This window comes from Ovis canadensis, chromosome 9, assembly GCF_042477335.2.
Source record: "Ovis canadensis isolate MfBH-ARS-UI-01 breed Bighorn chromosome 9, ARS-UI_OviCan_v2, whole genome shotgun sequence".
Taxonomy (NCBI): domain Eukaryota; kingdom Metazoa; phylum Chordata; class Mammalia; order Artiodactyla; family Bovidae; genus Ovis; species Ovis canadensis.
In genome coordinates, this window is record NC_091253.1 from 42,944,036 (window position 1) to 42,957,622 (window position 13,587).

A 13,587-nucleotide genomic window follows, 5' to 3' on the forward strand; every position below is an offset into this window, starting at 1 on the left:
CTTGGCACCTGCCTCATCCTGCCATGGTGGGGACCCTGGCCCCTGTGGTCTCCACCACCACCCCGAGAACAGTTTCTCCTGCGTTTCCTCAACACCCCACACCTGGCTCTGCCACCTCTGCATCTGGCTAGCACCACCACCATCCTGGCACAGCCTGCCCACTCCCTCCAGGTGTGCCCCAGCTCTGAGCTGGCACAGCTTCCCCAGGTCACGCTCTGCCAGGCAGCCCGGGGTCCTATGGCTCTGTATGGCCCTTGAGACACATGCAGGATGCTAGGGACTGAGCAGGTAGTGTTCTAGGTAAGCTGGTCCGCTGGTCTTTCTTCAATTTTGAACACCCCCACTTAGAATAATCAGATGTTCTCCTCCTGAGATCAGATCTGCTGAGGTGATGGGTGGCTCTTAGCGTAGTCTGGGCTTTCAAGGTGATCGATGGGAGACTCCAGGCACTTGGCATTTGGCAGTTTGTTGGAGGTGGGGAGGGGGAGGTGCTGGAGTCTCTGAGGGCTGAGCTCTAACTGCAGGGGGTGGAAGGAGGCTGCCCCTCCCCGAGGGTGGGGAGAACGGGCAGGAGTCCATGAGATGAGTCTGAAGACAGACGAGAAAACTGGTATCCTCAGGGGCTTTGTCTCCAAGCCACGCGCCTCCCCGTGCCCCAACCCCAGCTGCCAGGAAAAGTGGGGCAGGGGGTATAGGAGCCTGATAAACGAGTGCAGCTGTGGACTGAACTTAACTAGAACTTTTCCTGAGCCATGATGTCTGTCCTCGGAAGGCTAAACAGCAAAGGGCATGCGGGCCTGAGTGAATGTAGCTCTGCTCCTCGGAGTTGGGGTCTGAAGGGATCTGCCAGCCCCGGGGGACGAGTATCGTAACTAGGAAGAAAATGTGCGCTAGAGGTTTGCCTGGTGAGCTCTCGCTCATGCTGGGAAGCACATCTATTCTGTGCTCAGGATTTCTCCTTTTACTGTCCATAGAGCTGTTCACAGTGGCCTGATGTAATCGTGGTCATACTTTCCTAGTGTGTCGGCGCCTGGAGTGAAGCTGTGCATACAATCACGTGCTGGCTTACACGTTCTCTCCAGATTTCTCATTTGACAAACTCCCACTTACAAAAAGGCTATTCTTTTGCCCAAAGGGCCAGAAAATCTTGGGAAATATTTTTCTGCCCTGATCATAGACTGTTGGTTTTCAAGAAGATGCAGGAGACATCAATGAAGCTTTTGCTCAATGCCCCAGTTATAGGCACATACTCAGACTCTGCAGCCATCAGGGACCTGGCAGCTGTGTGCACATCATAAGCATGAACCCGTGTTGCTTCCATGCCAGGGCTCTCTTCCAAGCCCTTGTGTGTGGACCATCCATCCTGCCTCATAATTGCCCTGCTAGTCTTAAAGCAACATCCTCCTCAGACACACGTGCTTGAAAGTTTGAAAGTCAAAGAACATGTGCAAAGAAGAAAGCAGCTGATCTCAGTTGTCAAGAGGAAGACAGTGTGCACATCATGACCACAACCTAGACAGAGGCCGGGAGCCCTGGGCTGAAAGTACGACCTGCACGTTCCGAGTGTGTGTGGATTCAGGCTCTCGGCCGGTGCAGCAGCAGCCTGTATCCAGGGACAGGTGCAAACAGACCTTCTCGCTCATAAATGCTACTACCTGAGTCATCTTCTTGATGGAGACTTAAAATGGGCAAAGTTTCTCTCACTGTCCCAGGAAGACACTGCCATCAGGTGATGTGTGGAATTAGGACCCAGAAGAATCAACAGAGATCGAATGAATGGAACTGGAAGATCCATTCTGGTCTTTTTGCTGCCTGAGCCATTAAAACTCTCTTTTTTCTTAAAATTATTGACAGTCATCCCCTAACTTTGTGGAAGTTCAGCCGCTCACAGGTGCTGTAAGAAAATCCCTTGGTGTCACCTCATTTCCAGGGTCGTGTTTCCTTTCTCCCACAGGCGCCTCCAGAGTGAGCCAGGCAAAGATGATTGCATTCCGCTGGTTGTGTGCGGCCTTTCTCCAGCCCTGTGGCCTGTGGTGCAGTTATTCACTGTCAAATGCAATACGTTGTGATTTCCTGCCTAATTCAAATTTTATGAACATTCTGCAGTCTTACTCTTTTGTTTCTCTGCTATTTCTAGCATTTTTCAAATAAACAGTATTAGAAGAAAAGAGCATGTGCAAATGAGGCTAGCTCACTGTTGCCGTGTCCCGTTTCTGCTCCAAGTGCGCTTGTTAGCCCTGGAGCATCTTCTCTTTCTCGTCTGGAGAGAAAACCCAAAAATCTTCAGGTCTGAGAAGCTCGGGGGTCAAACATTTAAGAAAGAGCCTCCATAAAAATATTTTGATAAAGAGCCTCTCAAAGCCCTTTATACCTTTTTGAGAGAATCGTTTCTTTGAGTCAGTGAAGGCAGACTTTGTTCAAAGCTCCTCATAACTTCTCGAGACAAGAAAATCGCTCTAATAGCCATGGAGGGAGCTGCTGGAAAGACCTCTGGCTTGGAGACCATCAGGGGGTTTACTCGGCGCCGACCGAGGGCTCTGGTTTTAGGGGGACTTGGCTGGGAAGCAGACTCACCCCAGGTGCTCACTCTCTACCTGTCCTCCACTTGTGTGGCAGCACCACTCTGTTCATCTTGTCATTACTTCACCTGGTTCCAGAGGGGGCTGACGGGGACAGGTAGCCCCTGGCAGAGTGGGCAGAGGGGCCCCATGGGCTGGCAGCTTGTGCCCGGCACACTGACGATAGCTCCTCAGACCTGACTGGGGTGGGCTCTTGGCTGAAGCCACAAAAGTGGCACAAACATAAGATGACAGCGCTGAGAAGCCAGGTCTGGCCCAGCAGTGCCCACAGTGGAAATAGGACTGGGTCAGCCTCTGACCACTGTCTCCTGGACACGGGACCACGGAACTCTGACAGAGAAAAGCATGACACTGATTTTTTTTTTCCCCTGAAATTTTTTCTTCTTTTCATATTGTGGATTTTGTTCAGGGGAACACTTGTAAAAGTTTCATGAGACAATTTATTGTACAACATGTGAAATAGATAATATGTTCTTTTTCTTGCTAAAGCTCTTACATCTCTTATCTAGACTCAGTGAAACCCCTCTGCAGTATAATAATTAATTACTTTTTAAAAATCTTCTATAGCTGCATAGTTGCACATATGTTCATATATACAGAGAGTTAATATCTGCATGCATGTAATTTCAAGGAAGAAAAGTCTTCTAACCACATGTATAAATTGAAGGCAGTAAAAGAAAGTTGTTTAGCTAAGTTATCAGTGTCTGGCTCACAATATGGGAACCACTTCAGAAGTATTTATGAAATGAATAAATACAGTCACCGGTGGGGATGAGAGGAGGCATAAGCATTGCTGTTCTCAATTGAAATTATTCTACGGTGTTTATTTGATGACATAGGAAAGCTTTTATGCTAAAATAAATACTTAAGAGGATGTATTTGCAGGAAGAAAAAGCATTCTACTTATTAAGTGATTTCCAAGGGTCTAGAATCTCACAGGATAGAAAATGTAGAGACTGTTACTCGAGAAAGACGCCTAGAGGCTCTAAGTTATGGGTTTGCTGAACAGCTTCTTTCTGACATTAAAACAAAATAAAGCAAAAAAACTGTAACCAAAGAAAGCTGAGAAGCAGGCAGATGGCAAGCAAAACGCCACTTGTTACTTAAGGAGCTATTTCCATGTACTTTCTCTGGAGCACGTCCACTAAGCTTGACTGCATATGACAAAAATTAGAAAGATGCAATTTTACTGCCTTCCTTCCTGGTGCACTTGGTTTAAATGTTCTACTTCTGTTGGAATCTCAAGTTTTTGCATGAAAAGGAATCTAAAGCATGAATGAAAAGGTTGACGTGGAGGTGTGTCTGATATACAGCTTAGTGCCTTCAAGTGTGAATGAGATATTTCCTGAGGGATGGAAGGAAGAAACAACTTTCATTCCTTCCACTCTCTGCCCTGATGTGAGGACACCACCCCAAACTCCTCCATCCGAGCCTGGTAGTCATCCTGGGAGCCTGTGTCCTTGAACCTTCTGCCACCTTCCAGTTCCCCCAGCAGCTTCCTCGCCACCCGTTACTCAGCGTGGTGGGGAGTGGCTGTGTGCTTCCTACAGAACACATTTTGCAATGATGCGCAAATGTCCTGTTGTTTGAATAATGCCATTTTTACTAGAGTGTAAGCCTCTTGAAGGCAGGGTGACTTGCTCTCTGCTCTATCTCTAGCAATTGGCACAGAGCTGGGGTGCATAGATCGTGCTCCATACATATTTAAAAATGAACGAATGAATGAAATCATCATAATATTTAGGATTAATCACAGTGGCCGTGGCTCTCACTTCCTCGGGCTCCAACAGAACAGCCTCAGCTTATGGTCCTAGCCCCTGAGTCTGTAAAAAGATCTTGATTGAAAACAAACTGCAGTTCATCCTCCTTAGTTGGTGAAACATTAAATGTCTTCCCCCAGAGTCTGAGACTCATGTGAAGGTAACTACTTACACTACTTATACTCAGCATATACTGGAGATTGTAGCCAGTGCAGTAACAAGTAAGAAAAGTAACAAAAAGCATATGATTGGAAAGGATGAAATAAAATTATTTCTTTAGCAGGTGATAAAACCTGCCTGCTAGTGCAGGAGACACAGGAGACATGCGTTCGATCCCTGGATTGGGAAGATTCCCGGGAGGAGGGCATGACAACCCACTCTACTATTCTTGCCTGGAGAATCCCGTGGACAGAGGAGCCTGGCGGGGCTACAGTCCATGGACTCACAGAGTTGGGCACGACTGAAGTGACTGAGTGTGTGTGTGTGTGTGTGTGTGTGTGTGTGTGTGTGTGTGATTTTTTCATATTCTTTCCCCTTACAGGTTATTACAAAGTATTGAGTGTAGCTCCCTGTACTGTAGATTCTGAAAAGTTTTGTTTCTATAGTTTTCCTGTCTGGACTGTGTATGTCTGTTCTATGTGCTTCCAGGACCGCAAGCTGCTCCTTTTGTGAAAATCCTTACATTCCTGATTCCTGTTTTTTTTAAAAAAAAGTGTATATATTTTTCTAAATTCAACTTTATTTATCCTGCTTTCTTTTAAAGAACTGCATCTTTTTTTCTAAACTCCAGACCCCCTGCCTGTCAAGCCCAAGTGATCCAGAGGCAGGTGGATGTCAGAGGTGCCTATATTGCTCTGCTCCCAGCACCTGGAGCGGGGGGTGGCCACCCAGGAGGCGATGGTGGTTCCTTCCCTGGTAACGCCCCCACACGCTCGCGTCCCCTGCGGTCTAGCCCATCTTCACCACACACACCCTTTTGCGACGTCACAGGCCTGGCTGGGGCACAGTCTCCGCCTTCTGGGAACAGTCTGAGACACTGATGATTCTTCGTTGGGAAGTGCCTGGTGGTGTGTGAATACTTAACAAGTTTTCGCTGAAGGAAAGAAGGGCGGCAGGAACGCAGGCAGGCAGACTGCTCCGTGGAAGCCACCAAGCTGCCCGGTGGAGACGTCCTGGAGCCCCGCACTGTGTGGTTGGAGCTGGCGGTCCCTTTCTCCTCCGCGATGGCGCGTGGAGGATGGCGTGCCCCCAGCACACCCACAGTCACGGACCAGGAGGCCATCCCCCACCGGCCGAGCTGGTTCACTCTGCCCGAGTCATGGGACACGGGGGTCCCGAGCCCGAAGGGGAAGGAAGCTGGTTTCTTCCCCTGAGACCGTTCTGTCAGTCTGGTTTCGGCCTTGGCCAGATCCAAGCCATTCTTTGGTAACCCCTGAGCCTGGCACAGTGTGAATTTGCCCAGAGGTCAATGCCAGGTGGACACGGCTTGTCACAACTGGGGTGAGGGAAGATGACTGCCTCCCAGGCTGCTTGGGGACCCGTGGTGAGGACCACCAGGTGAGGAAGTGACAGGTGCTAACATCTCCCAAGACACCAATGAAGCCGTCTGAAAAAGAACGAGCAACTTTTGAAGCAGCTTTGGCTTTTCCCCGCTGTAGTCTGTTAGATTAATTATGAGGATATTTGCCCCAGTTTTGACTTACCGAAGCAGTAATTTCATATACTTTACCCTAATCTTTATTTTTAAGCTTATTTATAAGTGCACTTATTGATTGTAACTTATTTATTGATTGAAGTAGAGTTGATCTATAATATTATGTTAGTTTACCCTAATCTTTACTTTTCAGGGGTGAACGAACTCATGGAATACTGAGCTGTTTTAAGGCTTAAGAAAAGCTGCTTTACCTTAGAAAGAGAGAAAGGAAGAGACTAGGAAAGAGTCACGTGTCAGCACACAAGTGAGCTCATGTCTTTTCCCTGCGTGTGGCTTGCAGGGAGCTCCGAGCTGGGGCAGGAAGTTCAAACGCAGACTCTAGGGATTGGGGAGCAGGTGGGCTCCCTGCTTTTCTGCCACCCTCCTGGGTCCCACCATCCTGTCTTCACTTCTGACTCGGTTCCTGGAGTCTCAGGGGGCTCTCGAGCAGGGTGGGCAGGAGCCGTCAGGAGTGCCAGACCAGCCAGGAACTGTCCTGGTCTTCGGGTGGTGGCGAGGCTGGGGTGTGCCTGGTGTGTTCCCTGAGGGCTCCTGACGCGGGGCCTGCTCACGGTGGGTTACTGTGAACCGTGCTGTCCCAGCGCACCCGGCAATTTCCATTTTGAGTCACTTTTCATCTCAGAGTGAATCATACTCCGCCTTGCTTTCTCAGCCTTTCGTGCCTCCAGGCTCCAGGTCCTTGGGTGGGACACTGTTCTGTGTGAGGGGAGCAGTCAGCAGGAGCCCCTTCCTCAGCGGCCAGCCTTCTAGTCCCCTGGGCTCAGCCGTCTAAGCCCAGGGGCTCAGTTTTGCAGGCATGGGGGCTCAGCCATCCAGTGTGGCTGTGGTGGCCCAGCAGGCCAATTGCAGACAGGAACACTCCCCTTTCTGTCTGGGTTTTTCTCTTGACTTAAAAACTCAGAAGCTTGCCCCCCAGTCTTTGTGAGAGGACCACTAGTGTCCCTGTGCCTGGCTGTGGGCTGTGCTCTGTCATCAGAAACGTGAGATGTCCCTAAGAGCAGTGGTCAGTGGGCTCAACCACAGGAATCTCTGAAGCTTTTTCCTTTTTCTCATGGTTCTGAAAAGCATATACTTACCAAGAATTTGGCTTTGAGTTTCTGTTGTTGCTTCCAACCGCCCTTCTTTTATTCTGTTCCTCTCAGTTTTGAGCCCACAGACACTGGTCAAAACTGAAATTGCTATTTGTACAAGGAGCTGCAGACAGGAATGTGCGGGGCCGGAGCACAGAGGGCTCTTTGTGGGTCCCAGGCTCGGGTGGGTGTGCCGGGCGCGGGCGGGCCTTCCCGCGGAGCCTGGAGGAGCCTGGATGGGCCTGGCCCTGGCTCGGCCTGAGGCAACTCTTCCAGACCCGGCCTCCTCGGGGAGCAGGGCCGGAGCCCAGCCCCGGAGAGGATGTGACTAATCCCTGGATCTAGGCGCTGCTGCCTGTGCCCCAGAGTTTGGCCAGTTCACGGGCTCCTGGGTTTCCCCAGGGAGCTGTCGATGCCGAGTGGGGAGCTTGTTCATGCTCTTAGCCCCCGGCTTTGTCCTCCAAGTCACTCAGGATGTGCCTGGAGTCGGAGACAGGGGACATAGCGTTCACGCTGGGGCCCTCCCCTCTTCTCCCTGCTCTCCACTCTTCTAACCTCGCGATGACATTCTGTGGGTCCTGGGGTTCCTCCAGTTTCCAGGGTCTTCAGGGGGTTGTGTGCTGAGCGTGAGGAGGGCTGAGTGCTGGGGAGGCGGGGGCTTCCAAGTGGGAAGGCCTGGGGCACAGAGACCTGGGGCGACTCTTCCTCACCTGCCCTGTCCCCGCATCCTTTGAACTTGACTTTCTCTCCTGTTGTCCCTGCCCCTCGTCCTTTTCCGGATATTGGGATCTTAACCCCTTTTCAGAGGCCATATACTTCAGCAACTGTTGAGGTCGCTTAGGGCACCATGATCTCATATCTGCTTCCCGTGGCGCCCAGGGTGGCCATCCTGGTGCCTATGCAGCACCCGGGGTTCCGTTAGGTGAGGCCCCAAGTCCCCGTCTCCCCTGCAAACCCCACCTCCCCCATAAACCCCACCTCTGTAGACCCCGCCTCCTCATAGACTCTGCCTCCCATAGACCCCGCCTCCCTACGGACGCCACATTTATAGACCCCACCTCCTCATAGACACCTCCCCACAGATCCCACCCTGTAGACCCCGCCTCCCCACGGACCCCGCCTGCCCACAGACCCTGCCTCCCTACAGACCCCACCCCTGTAGACCCCGCCTCTCTATAGACCCCGCCTCCCATAGACCCCGCCTCCCTACAGACGCCACATTTATAGACCCCACCTCCTCATAGACACCTCCCCACAGACCCCACCCTGTAGACCCCGCCTCCCATATATCCCTCATCCCATAGGCCCCGCCTCCCCACATACCCTGCCTCCCTACAGACTCCGCCCCTGTAGACCCCGCCTCCCCATGGACCCCGCCTGCCCACAGACCCTGCCTCCCTACGGACCCCACCCCTGTAGACCCCGCCTCTCTATAGACCCCGCCTCCCATAGCCCGCCTGTCCATAGACCCCGCCTCCTCATAGACCCCGCCTCCTCATAGACCCCGCCTCCTCATAGACCCCACCTCTTCATAGACCCTGCCCCCGTAGACCCCGCCCCCATAGACCCAGCCTCCCCATGGACCCCACCTCTGGTAGTTTCCGCCTCCCCTGCAGATGGGACATGGGAAGAGCTCCATCTCTGGCATCCAGATACCCCTGGGGTGGCAGCATCCTCGAGGACCCACCCCAAGGAAAGACCAGATTTAGCGGCAAGAAGGCATCTCAGAGGCAGAATGAGCCTCCAGGCATACGGCAGAGGGTGGAGAGGGTGGAACGTGGTTTCCTGGCCAGAGGTGGGGTGTGTGCGTACACACACAGACACACACACGTATGCACATGGACCCCAGACTCCTCGCTGCCTCTGAGATGCACAGAGGGAGGAACCCTGAGTGGGAGACACACATGTCCAACTGAGTGTCACCCACTGGGATCTGGGATCCGCCATTTGTATTAGAAGTCTGGGCCCCTGAACTTTGGGGGGACCTGGCAGCAGGGGCGCTGAGTGGAACAAAGACCCCTGGATGCATGCGGGGCTGCATTTTGTCAACCTGGCGTCACGTTCCTGCCACAGCAGGACAGACAGATGCCCGGCCAGGTGGGGAGATTCGATCTGCTCCCCGGTTGCGCCTGCACCTGGATCGTGTGATGGGAGCAGGTGCTGAGGCCCCGCGGCTGCAGGAGCAGAAAAGGGAAAAGGCCAGACCCTGGAGCAAGCGCAGCAGAAGCTCGGGGCCTCCGGGGGCAGCTCGGCTTTCTCAGTGAAAGATCTGAACTTTCTCATGGCACAAACCTGCGTCTGGGGGAACTGGGGGTGGGGAGAGGGTGGAGTTTAGCGTCTGCAGATGGTCCCTCCAGGGTCTGAGGTCTCTGCTCCTTCCTGAGCCACGGGTGGGGCCCCTGAGGTGCCTGGTCACCCTGGGGCCGAGGCCTATGCTGCTGGCAGTGCCCAGCAGGAGCTGAGGTCAGGTGGCCTAGCTCTGGCAGACTGGTGGCCTGTCGTCCACCATCCGTCTCCCAGCACAGGAGACCTGAGTTTGCCCCTGGCGGGGAGCCCATGATGGGTTTCACATCCTGCCCTCTCCCTTGAGGTGGCCCAGTGTTGGCAGCACAGAACAATTCTCAGATCAGAGCTCAGAAATCTCCCAGTTGTTTCTCTAGTTGCTGTTATTCAATCCCCTTTAATAACCACACATCTGAGATTTTGATCTCTTTCTACGATTTGTTTTTTTCTCTTTTCTTACTTTTTGAAGATTGCACATATAAATGAGATTATACAGTATTTGTCTTTCTGTGTCTGACATTTCACTTAGCATGAAGTCCTCAAGGTCCATCTGTGTTGTCACAAATGGCAGTATTTCCTTCTTTTGTATGGCTAAATTATACTCTGACACACATACACACTCACACACAATGCACACACACATACATGTCACAAGCTGGCTTAAAACTCAACGCTCAAAAAATGAAGATCATGGCATCCAATCCCATCACTTCATGGCAAATGGAGAAACAGTGGAAACAGTGTCAGACTTTATTTTTGGGGGCTCCAGAATCACTGCAAATGGTGACTGCAGCCATGAAATTAAAAGATGCTTGCTCCTTGGAAGAAAAGCTATGACCATCCTAGACAGCATACTAAAAAGCAGAGTCATTATTTTACCAACAAAGGTCTCTCTAGTCAAAGCTACAGGTTTTCCAGTGGTCATGTATGGATTTGAGAGTGGACCATAAGAAAAGCTGAATGCCGAAGAATTGATGCTTTTGAATTGTGGTGTTGGAGAAGACTCTTGAGAGTTCCTTGGACTGCAAGGAGAGCAAACCAGTCAGTCAGTCATAAAGGAAATCAGCCCTGAATGTTCATGGAAGGACTGATGCTGAAGCTGAAGCTCCGATACTTTGGCCACCTGATGCGAAGAACTGACTCACTGGAAAAGATGCTGATGCTGGGAAAGATTGAAGGCAGGAGGAGAAGGGGACAACAGAGGATGAGTTGGTTGGATACTATCACCAACTCAATGGATGTGAGTTTGAGCAAGCTCCAGGAGTTGGTGATGGGTAGGGAAGCCTGGTGTGCTGCAGTCCATGGGGTCACAAAGAGTCGGACATGTCTGAGCGACTGAACTGAACTGAATTGTTTATTCATTCATATGCTGATGGACACTTAAGGTGCTTCCATGTCTTGGCTGTTGTGAATCATTTTGAGTTAATTTTTGTGGTGGGTAGAAAGTCTGTGTCTAGAGTCGTGTTTGCACATGGATATACAGTTGTTCTAGGATCATTTGTTGAGAGGACTATCTTTTCTCACTGAATTGTCTTTGCCCCTTTGTCAGGGATCAGCTGACTACAATAAACAACTTAGAAAAGTAGGTTGAAAACTGCGTTCCCTTCCAGGCAGTGAGTGCTTTCGTTAAGTCTGATTTGTTCTTAAGCCCAATAAAGTTAGCCTGGGTACCCAACTAACACAATCAGCTATATAGTACAGTACTATCATAGGTTTATAATATCCTTCACACAAATAACACATAAAAAGCTAACAAACACAAAAAATTAAGAAAATAGTTTTAAACCTTACAATACAGTACTGTGAAAAGCACAGTACCACAGAACAACAGTTGGCATATAGGGGCTGGCATCAGGTGAACAGGCAAGAAAAGGTATTGACTGGAGGAGGGAGAGGAGGTGGGAAATGGTAGAGCCAAACAATCATTCACAATAGGAGACAGAGGGCAAGCTGAACTTGACTCATGCCTGTTGTTGATGGCATCAGTTCTGGTTCCTTATTGGATTCAATTCTATCTACCCTCTTGAAAAAACCATCCAGTGATGTCTGGGTAGAAGCTCTTTTTTTCTCGTCTTAGACGACATGGTGCACTGGATCGCATTCTGAACAGCTGCTGCAAATTTGTGCACCATTCTGCATTTGGGTCCTGAGTCTCAAAGACTAACAGAACCTCTTCAAATAAAGAAAATCCCCTTGCCATTTCCTGCATCGTGAATCTCTTCTGTTCCTCAGTTACTTCTTCCTCTTGTTGCTCTATTCTCTCGATAACTTTCACATTTGTTTTCATCATTATCACTTGGCACTTCTTAGCAGTACCAGCTACACTACTTTTACACTTGCTTCTGGACATCGTGGGCTTGAAATAAAGCTGTCATACTACTGTACTCTATGTGTGTGTGCTTATTCATTCAGTTGTATCCGACTCTTTGTGACCCCATGGGCTGACGCCCACCTTGGCTCCTCTGTCCATGGGGATTCTCCAGGATAGATTACTGGACTGGGTTTCCAGGTCCTCCTTCAGCGATCTTCCCAACCCAGGGACTGATCTCAGGTTTCTCTCATTGCAGGCAGATTCTTTACCATCTGAGTTACCAGGGAAGCCCGCTGTAAAAAGTACACAAAAGCACAACCACTTATAGAGCATGTGACAATGTATGCCAGACACATGAACTAATATATCTGATTGAACAAGCTTGAATCTTTGAAAGTTTGCAACTCAAAGGTTCATAAGTAGGGAACCTACTGTATGTTTGTATGGGTCTGTTTTCAGCCTGTCTATTCTGTTCCAGTTCACCCATTTGTCCATCCTTTCACCAGCACCACACTATCTTGATTCCTGTAGCTTCAGAGTAAATCTTGAAGTCAGGTATGTCCATTCCCAGACTTTGCTCTCTTTCTGTCTTGAGTTTATTATTTCAAATCTTTTGTCTTTTCATATAAACTTCAGAAGCAATCTGTGAATGTCCACAAAATAACTTGTTGAAATTTCATTTGGAATTGTGTTTGGCATGGCCTTTTTCAAGGGCTGAAAGAAAAGAATTGTCATCTGCAAACTCTATATCTACCAAAACTATTCTTCAAGAATGAAAGCACATGTTCAGACATATCATATCAAGACATATTTGGAAGAAGTAAAAGCTAGAGGAATATGTTTCCAAAACATAGTGGCGCAACCATTATGGAAAACAGTCTGGAGGTTCTTCAAAAATTTAAAAATAGAACTACCTTAAGACCCAGAAATCTCACTTGTTGGTATAAACCCAAAGGAAATGAAAACACTGTTTCAAAGAGGTATTTGTGTTCTTACGTTCATTTCAGCTTTATCCACAACAGGCAAGATGTGGAAACAACTCAAGGGCAGCCGATGGATGGATGGATAAAGAGGATGTGGTGTATGTACAATAGAGCATGACCTGTGAGAAAGAAGGAAACCCAGCCATTTGCAACAACGTGAAAGGAAGGACCTTGAGGATGTTACACTGAATGAAATCAGCCCAACAGAGAAAGAAAGATACTGTGTGATATCACTTATATGTAGAATCTGAAAAAGGCAAGTTCTTCCCTGGTGGCTCAGATGGTGAAGAATCCACCTGTCAATGCAGGAGACATGGGTTCGATCACTGTGTCAAGAAGATACCCTGGATAAAGAAATGGCAACCCACTCCAGTATTCTTGCCTGGGAAATCCCATGGACAGAGGAGCCTGGCGGGCTACAGTCCATGGGGTCGCAAAGAGTCAGGTGCGACTTGGCGGCTAAACAACAACAGCAATACATTGTACACTAACAGACTATCAGAAAGAGAAATTAAGAAAACAATCCCATTTAAAGTTTCATCAACGAGAATAAAATCCCCAGGAATAAATCAAAATAAAGAGGTAAAATAGTATCTCTCATACTTGGAAAGATAGAAGACAGGGATGAAAGAAACTGAAGATGATACAAATGGAAATATATATTGTACTCATCACTGACACTTAGTATCATTTTTAAAATATGAGGAGAAACTAAACTGGAAGGACTGTTGCATCTTTTGAAGAGAAAGATGACAGTAATCTGCAGGACAGCACAGAATTGGTGTTGGCCTCAAGGGCTGCCTCCCGCCATCCTGCATGACCTTGTGCAGGCACCTGACCCTGGAGGGACAGTGATGTGCTGAGAATGTGGACAGGACAGCTGTGAT

The 13,587-nt window shown here is 49.3% G+C and overlaps 1 long non-coding RNA gene across 1 annotated transcript in view; it reads left to right on the top strand.

Annotated features, from left to right (window-relative positions):
* Positions 1-13,587, top strand: part of LOC138446194 (uncharacterized) — a 73,379-nt gene that overhangs the window by 28,149 nt on the left and 31,643 nt on the right. The gene's annotated exons all lie outside the window — the stretch shown is intronic.